The following is an 8,756-nucleotide window of genomic DNA, read 5'->3' as shown; positions in this document are numbered from 1 at the left end:
GTCATCCTAATAAATATGAGGTGGCATTTCTTAGTAATTTTGATTTACATTGTCCTGAGGATTGGTGATGCCGAGTACATTTTCATAAACCTGTTGTCCATTTTTAGGTCTTCTTTGGAGAAATATCTATTCGGGTCTTTTGTTCATTTTGTATTGGGTTTGTTTTTCCACTGTTAAATTGTGTGAGTTCTTTATAAAATTTTTATATTAAACCCTTAGGGTGCTCATTTATTTTCATTACTTTAACCAAACTCTAGATGCTAGGGGTTCCAAACTGAACCTGCACCCCAGCCTTATTTATGAGTTTAACTGACTATTTAATATTTTAATCTGGATATCCAAAAAGTTCAAAATGTCCAAACTAATTTTGTTATTTTGCTCCCAAATCTCTCTCTCTCTCTCTTTTTTTTTTTTTTTTTTTTTTTGCTATCTGAGATAATGGCACCATCATCTAAACAGAAGAATTCTGGTTAGAATTTGTGCCCAGCAAACACTTGCCTACAAGTCTCTGTCTACAATCATATTTGACATAGAAATCACCTGGGAGAGCTTGCTAAAAATGCTGAGTCAGAAACTCCTCAAATGCTTATTCATTAAATCTGGAGGAGGCCCATGAACCTGCATTTTTTATAAGTCTTCCCCCAGTGATTCTGATGTAGAAAGCCCTGAACAACCACTTCTAAAAATGCTGTCTGTCCTAGGGATTCCTCCAGTTATGCCTAACAATAGGAACACAAAGGCTTTGAAAGTATTTTTCACAATAGAGGACTTGGGGGTGGGAATAAGAGATAGTTTAATCTTCCGCATAAACTTTAGCAGAGCCTCCCAAAGCTACTCCAAATAACAGTGCAAACTAAGTAAAATCAGTGCATTTCTATCTAAAGTTAGTGTCAGGTTAAGTCACCAGCATTCCCCTCCTAACAATATTGACACCCCTAAGCCCTTCCTGTACAGTTATTCCTGGACAAATGATTTACCATCATGCCAGTAACTCTTAAAGAATACTTGCTTGCCCTCCCCTCTTATTTTACTCCCTTTGGCCTTATTCCCATGAGGACACATTACTGATTTAAGAAATTGAAGAGCAGGGCTTATAAATATCTCAGGTAGACAGTACATACCTCTATAGTGGTGATATCGACTGTTTATGTCTTCCTAAGGAAATTTTTCAAACCACCTCCACTAGAGGAAGCTCAGTTGAGAGAATTTTTATCATAAAGATAAAAATTTATGGCTTGTATTGCAGTATTTTAAAAATTAACCTGTTTGAAACTGCAGATGAATTTGCTTTATTGCCTTAAAAAAATCCTAATTTGGTGTTTTCTTCAATTGTCCTTTAATGCATGCTATGCCTCTAGGTTCAGAAATGAAATTATTTTTGTTCAAGTTTATTAGAATAAAATTGGAGTTCAGCTGGTCACTTTGAGGCACGGCAACCAAGTGACTGATCTCTTTTTAATCTTTAACAAGTTCTATTATTCACAAATTGATGGCATTTAAGGAATCTGAAGTAATATAAACCACGTAACTTTGAAATATTTGAATATTCTAATGCTCAGAATGAAATATTTTTCATACTGATTAGGCCTCGAAACTGGGTTTGAAAGAAAACATTGTCAAACAGAGGTCGTAGTGCAAATAACACAAAACATAAAAGTAAAGGGTGTTGATTCATTTTAATTTTATGTCTTTGCAAACTGAATATGCATAATGTCATCTTGATGTTCAGTCTCCCTCCTTTATTTGCATATCAAAATGTATAATGGAGGAGGTACATTTTCTTCATTGAGAAAAATCAGTGGGAACTGAAAAACAGGCAATTTCCCTAGGTTTTACTATGAGCATTTTGCTTTGATTTCGGGTAGGTGAAGCATTGATTAAGTCTATTTTTCTAAATCCAAAGCAAGATTTTTTACTTCAGCTGAGGTCATCTGCAGACATTTCCCACAGTTTGGAGCTATTTTTTGAAACATCTTGCATCTCTGCTTTTCTCTCCATATTTCTTTTCTCCACTCCCTTCCTCTCTCCCAGCTGCAGGGATTCGTCCTCTAAAAGAGTGGAGGTGGGAGGGAACAAGGAATGGAAGCAAAGCAGGGAGCATGAGCTAGAGAATGCCAGGATCTGGCTTTTGTTATTGGTTGGCTGCCGCCTGATGGATAGACGAAGGAGGAGTGTACTCTCTTCAGTGTGTTCCGACGGAGCCGAAGTACAGAAACCATATTTACAGGTAAGAGCAAAAAATAAAAAAAAAAAGAAAAGAAAATTCTTTTTTTCTTTAAAGGAGAATGCTTCTCAATTTTTACTGAAACAATTTTATGATAGGAAAATTATTCTGAGGACATTTTCCGAAAGCGTGCCCTTTTATTACTTGAGGAAGCTTTGCAATAAGCTTGCTGTTCTTTCTCTCTGCAAAACCCTTAGCTGATTAAAAACAAAACAAAACAATCACCAGAGGCATGTCTTACCCTAAATAACTTTCTATGCAAGTGTCATTGAAGCAAAATTAATAGATAAAATGAATCATCATGTGTCTCTTTAAAAATGTTTAATTCAAGCTTATGTTACTAGGAATCGCAGGAAGGATGAGAAAACCTCGGTAAATTCCACAGGTCCTGAGAAAATGGAGCCTTCTGTGAATATACAATATAAAATTTCATGTGGTGACTTTTAGTGTTGACAATACGGTAAAAGGCTTAGGAAAACTATTTTTGCAGGTTATAGAGTCTTTCGGCACTAATTTAGAATGAATGATTTGTGTGCATTTAAGCCCTTTTATTTAACTTACTCCTCTTGATAAATCTCATGTTGTTCAATAGTTGCATTATTTTATTCAGTAAACTTTAAGCTTAGGTGATAATTAATGATTTGTCTCTTTGTTAACTTACATGGAGCCATTTTTATTTTAAAGCACAGAAACCTAATTTTGAAGGATTAAACATTGCTGTAAAAAATAGCATCTTAACGGGCATGTTTCATTGGTAGTTTAATTTATCAAACACATCTAGATGAGAATTCCATCAGAGCATTTATATTGTTGATAATATCTCTAGGCAATATTTTTTTAACAACTTTTCTAGTTGCTTATATCTCCTAATATGGTCCTTTATATTCCCTTAGGGAAAATAAGGACAAGTTCTAAGTATGTACAATAAATAACACACTTGTAGTAAAAACATACAAAAAAATTGAACACCCAGTCACTTAATTCTATAGTTACTTTAATTCATAAATATAGATCATTTAACGGTGGTAGAATCTCATTAAAAATTGAGCTTTCAAGAATTATTACTAACTTGAGTACACTGGCAATCAATTAATACCTGTTGATTATAATAATAAAAGTCTTTCAATGAGGTAAATAATTTGTTCATACACATTTTAATACCTTTTTCAATGAATCAAAACTAATAGGAATGACTATATAATTTCTAAGTATTTTTTTGCTATTGTTTTTCTTGTTAATTGTTTTTCAATTTTTTTTATTTATTGCACTTTTTTTGTTTGAGACAGATTTTGTCTTTGAATAAACAGACACAAATATAATAGTTCTTGTAAAATTAAAATAAGAGTAAGAAAATTGCTGAATATTAGGTATGAATTATCTAAATGAGTGGAGAATTACCTTAAATTTCCTAAATGTACTAAATATAGTTAATAACATGTTTATATGGATAAGTGTCATAATGAACCAAGTAAGTATTTTGGTATGGTTTATTTTGAACTATTTCTGGATTTCAAAAATTATTACATAATACTGAAATTTCAGCATGTTTCTAATTATTGATGGATCTTTCTGATTTTTTTTAAGCAAAACAATGGTTGAAATTAATCCACCCCTCACCCCAAGATTGAAATGCAAGGTGATATATAAAACCAGATATTCATCTCCTGAAATGTTTTAGAGGAAATAAATCAATGCAGCTATATTTTTTAGAAATTATAAATTCTGAGTAAAGCTACCTCCAGGAATGAAGGGGAATTGATGAAAATTAGAGAGCAGAGTTCCACATGGTTTTAAATTATTCTGTTTCCTTGGAAACCAGCTGCTGCAGATGCATTTTGCTTTCTTTGGCTAAAAATATCACCCTTTTAATAATCACTAAGGGAGAGGACTGAATAAAACTAGAGTATATTGTTGCTGCTTTTTATAATTTCCTTAATGGTTCACATATTTTGGATGAAAAGTAGATAAACCCTTTCTCAATCAGCATTTCCTATCAGCCACTGGCAGACGTCTGCAAGTCTTATAAAAATGAGACAACTGGGGTAGCTTTTACTGCAGAATCCACAGGAAGAGATAGAGAGAGAGAGAGAATGTGTGCTGGAGTGGAGACAAGAGAGAAAAAAAAAGCATGAAAGAAAACAGTTAAGAGGTTACTGTCCAAGTGAAGGATGAAACAAGGCAAATGAAAACCATGTAAGGCTTTCATGAGAAATGAGAAGGCATCACCATTTTTTTTTCCTTTGGTACAAACATTTTTAAGATTTAAATGTAGGTTTTTAATGGAGCTCACTATATACAACCTTCTGTCCTTTTCACAACACTCTTTCCTTTTTCTCTTTATGTTTGCAGTGGTTTGCAATATACTGAATAATACAATAAATAAGAAGTATTTTTTAATGTATCAATCACTTTAATCATAAAAAGAAAAGCTTGATATATGTCCAGGCTGTGGATAGTGAGGAGCTTTCGAAACACATTTTGACGTTAGAATAAGAATTTTTTAAACTTAATGCCCAAACCATGTTTTTTTAATGCAGTTATTTCCTTACCTTTGTAATCTATTTAATATATATATATAAATTACACATTCCAACAATCTAAAAGCTATTTGTGTTAATGTTAAGGTAATTAATTTAAAATTTAATATAAATTACTGTAAATGCACATATAACCTTTTTGCTTTATTTGAAACATTTTTGCTTCCTTTGAAAATAAACATTACTTTTATGTAGTTTTTCTCTATAAAATAATCACAATTATCATCATATTCTATCCTAGGCATTTCCTTAATTTAAAACATTTTTATTATAAAATTATATGCTTCAAAGGCAGCGCTGTCATCCCATACACCATTTTTTCAAATCTCTCAGCTATTTGTTAAGAGGAAAAATCATCATAAAGCTGTTACAGCTTTCCTATTATTTTTATTATAATTCAGATGAGATACCTAACTCTATTTTCTCTTTACAACTCATTTAAATATTTGTGACATATCGTACTTTATTTTCATAATATTCACCTTAGTCCCATATTAGATTTAGTGTTAGCAGTGTAGCAAATAAAGCACCACATGCTTAAACTATGTGTTAAAATATTTAATATGTAGCCAACATATTATTTAAAGTTAAATTAATTTGTCATGTCAGTATGTTGTTTTTCAAAAAAAGCTAGGATGGTGGGAAGTATTTCGTTTTTATCAATTAACATGAACAAAGCACTTCAGTGACAGCACTTTCAGCATAAACACTGATGACATTAAAGAGCACGCTAACAACAAATCAGATAGACTAGTAAATGGATTATGTGACCTGTGCAGATAACCCCTATTTAAGGCACGACCAAAATTATCAATGCATGTCAAGATCCTGAAGAGAATGCATTTCGTAGGCTTACTCTCAGCTACAGATAATTTAAAAATACAGCTTGTTAGTCATTTCTACTTACTGCTTCATGCTTCTTTCTTTGCTAAAAGTAGCTTGCCAGAATTGTGGGTGGGTTTTCATGGCCTCTTAAAGTCTCACAAAATATACTAAAGAAAACAAAATACTTAATTACTTCCCCTATAATATAAGTAGACAACTTTACATCTGTAATGGAAATCTGCTAGTTTGGCAAATAACCTCTTATTGCTGGAAATGGAGGGGTAGGATTTACAAGAAATGGAAATAACATGAGAGTAAGAAATCTTGGGTCAGATTTCATAATGTTCAAATTGTGCTATATACATAAGGTAATCCAGTCAAATAAAAAAATTACATTAACATTTGTACTATACTACATCGCAACTTAAAGGTATTATTAATCAAATGTTATTTTTGACTAATATATTTAATGCTTGATAGTTTAATACAGGACTTATACAGATATTAAAAGGGGGTTGGTTCAAAACAGCATTATTGCTTTTTAATTACGATTTTGTATGAAGAAGCAAGGAATGGATTTATCCAGCTAATTGTCACATTTGGATATTTCACATATCTCAATGAATCCGTTGGGCGGATCATTTGATTTCTCTGTCAATTGCTTAGATTTCAGTTATTATAATGGTCTAAATTGTTTGAGCTGAAAACTGTTGAATGTGCATGCTCTGAGAAAACACTCAATGTAACTTTTAAGGTATTCAAGATTATAACGATCTAGATAAATATCAGTGCTATTTCTAAGAATCACATATAGTAAGGAAATCACTTTGATATGAGATCAATTTCATGATCAACTTCATGATCTCATATCATGGCCTAAAAAGTAGATAAGCATGCATGTGACTTATTTTCAATAAGCTCTTATATTTTACTTAGATCAAGAGCTTAATATATTATTTTCCAGTACCACAAAGGATGGTGCACACAACACATTTCTCCATATCTCCTGACTTGTGCATATTCATAAAAATGACATTATTTTAAACAAAAATCACCAACACCGTCAAATGTAGTTTTCAAATTTTTATATGTGTAGATATTATTTTATTTTATTTTGTTTTATTTTATTTTATTTTATTTTATATTTTAGAGATAGAGCTTTGCTATGTTGCCAGGCTTGAGTGCAGCAGGCTATTCACAGGCAAGATTATAGTGTATTGCAGCCTCAAACTCCTGGGTTCCAATGATTATTTTGCTGCTGCCTCCCAAGTGGCTGGGGGATTGCAGGCTTATGCCACTGTGCCTGGCAAAAGTAATTTTTATGCAAATGTTTATGTCTTTAAACAATATTTACTATAAATTCCTTGGCGAATACTCATTTATAAGTCATGTATTACCTTTTCATAGTTTAGTCTTCCATTGCCCTAGAAACGTGGGACTGCCCTGTAGAGAGAACTTCTTCCTGGATTCTTCATTTTACCTATGACAAAATTAAGGCACAGAGAGGACAATGATCATTTTTAGTGGGAAACTAAGCATTTGCTTATGCAAAATTACAACAGTCAGACACTATGTGTTTGTATTAAATATTGGATGTAGTGCATTAAACACTGGATGAAAGAAAAGCAGAACTTAGAAGGGCTTTGCATGGAGGTGAAAAAGCATAGTGTGGCCAGATGAACTCTGATGCATAACAACACAGGGATTTTAGAGTTGCACAGAATTCTCCACTTCAGACCTGCCCCTGGTATCCAGTGAGCCTAATGACTTTGACCTACTATCACAGTCTCCTTGACTTTTTTAGTTTGCTGTCATGGTCAAAATGCATTTCAGCTTTGTTTTCTAGCAAGTGTGGATACAGTTAGTTGCTGTCATGTTGTGGATACATCACAATATATTTAATAATGAAACAAATAGTTTCCTAAACAGGAGCCCTGAATGTATTTACAAAGATTTTCATTTGCTTTTCTCTCCTCAGGTTAGGCTAGCCATAAAAAATCAATATTTGTCATCAATCATTACCCAGGTAATACTGGTTGTGATGGTGTCAGCATTTTAAAGCAGAAAGATTCTGGAAAGGGTTTCAAAAGTGATTTAAAAAAAGACATCTTTGTTCTGTCTAATCAAAACTCCCTTCTCGTTGCTCATGAAACTCATACTTAAAATTTTAAATGATTTACCCCCTGTACATCCAAATCAATAAGGGCCCCAAGGGGCTGCTCTCATGCTGCCCACTGAAGTTACCTAGAGCTGAGTGTTAAATGGAAAACTGAGCTTGGGGATGCCATTACAATCTTCTATTTTCAGAGATCTTCCCTCAACATACAGGTAGGGCCAAAGAGAGAAGCTGCAGGCCTGTCCTGTGCTCCCTGCCAGAGCTTCTTGGTGTGTGGTCATTACAGCCACTTTGTGATCTCTCAGTACCCTTTTACTCACTATCGAAATTATCGTTCTTGATGGCAAGGAGTTTCCTTCATCTCTGCATCAACGCCTAATACAATGCCTGATACACAGTATGTGCCCCCAAATTGTTTTGCTGACTGAATAGTTAAGCAAATTGTCTTATCAGATAGTCATCTAGCCTCCTCTTACAACCTCTCAATGGCAGACACTCCTTACATTCTCAGATAGTCTCTTCCTTCCATGTTCTTCTCTGTTAACGCTATTCAGTGTGACAATGTCCATGTCACCTAAATGTCATTAAGCCAAGCAAGGTTTTGTCTTGCAGACTTTTTATTGTCCAAACGCTATCTGTGCTCTCCTACATTAACAGGGGATTTTATCTGCATGTAGTTCCCATTTCATGCTTCCCTGCTCTGTTTCATTGTAATACTGCTCGGTTTCTGATACACACACAGATTATCATATACTAAATCAACGGGTTAATTGTAAATTAATGTAATTAACTGTAATTGTTATATTAATATATAATACAAGTGTTAATTAATGTTTGTGTAAGAAAATATAGTAGTATATATTTAACCAATCTCTGAGTGCTCTCATACATCCACTCTTAGTCAATGAATCCCCATTCTCTTGAGTTAAATTTGTTCAACAACATTTGATTAAAGTTAAAATTGTTCAGCAATATTTTTATGCTGCTCTGGGCTCACTTTCTGCCATTTGTGTTCTGTACTGGTGAACAATTCTAAGCCATACTGCCTGGTAAG

General features: G+C 33.3%; 1 protein-coding gene across 2 annotated transcripts in view; it reads left to right on the top strand.

Annotated features, from left to right (window-relative positions):
- Positions 1 to 2,145: 2,145 nt before the first annotated feature.
- CSRNP3 (cysteine and serine rich nuclear protein 3) overlaps positions 2,146 to 8,756 on the top strand; it is a 221,253-nt gene continuing 214,642 nt past the window's right edge. The window contains exon 1 of one of the 2 annotated variants that reach the window (XM_050752906.1): positions 2,146 to 2,227. The gene's annotated coding sequence lies outside the window, so the exon portion shown is untranslated. The remainder of the gene's footprint in view (positions 2,228 to 8,756) is intronic. The other variant, XM_050752905.1, reaches the window with a different exon arrangement.

The sequence above is a fragment of the Macaca thibetana genome, chromosome 12, assembly GCF_024542745.1.
Source record: "Macaca thibetana thibetana isolate TM-01 chromosome 12, ASM2454274v1, whole genome shotgun sequence".
Lineage (NCBI taxonomy): Eukaryota > Metazoa > Chordata > Mammalia > Primates > Cercopithecidae > Macaca > Macaca thibetana.
The sequence above is the reverse complement of the archived record's forward strand: the minus strand, read 5'-3'. Positions and strand labels throughout refer to the sequence as shown.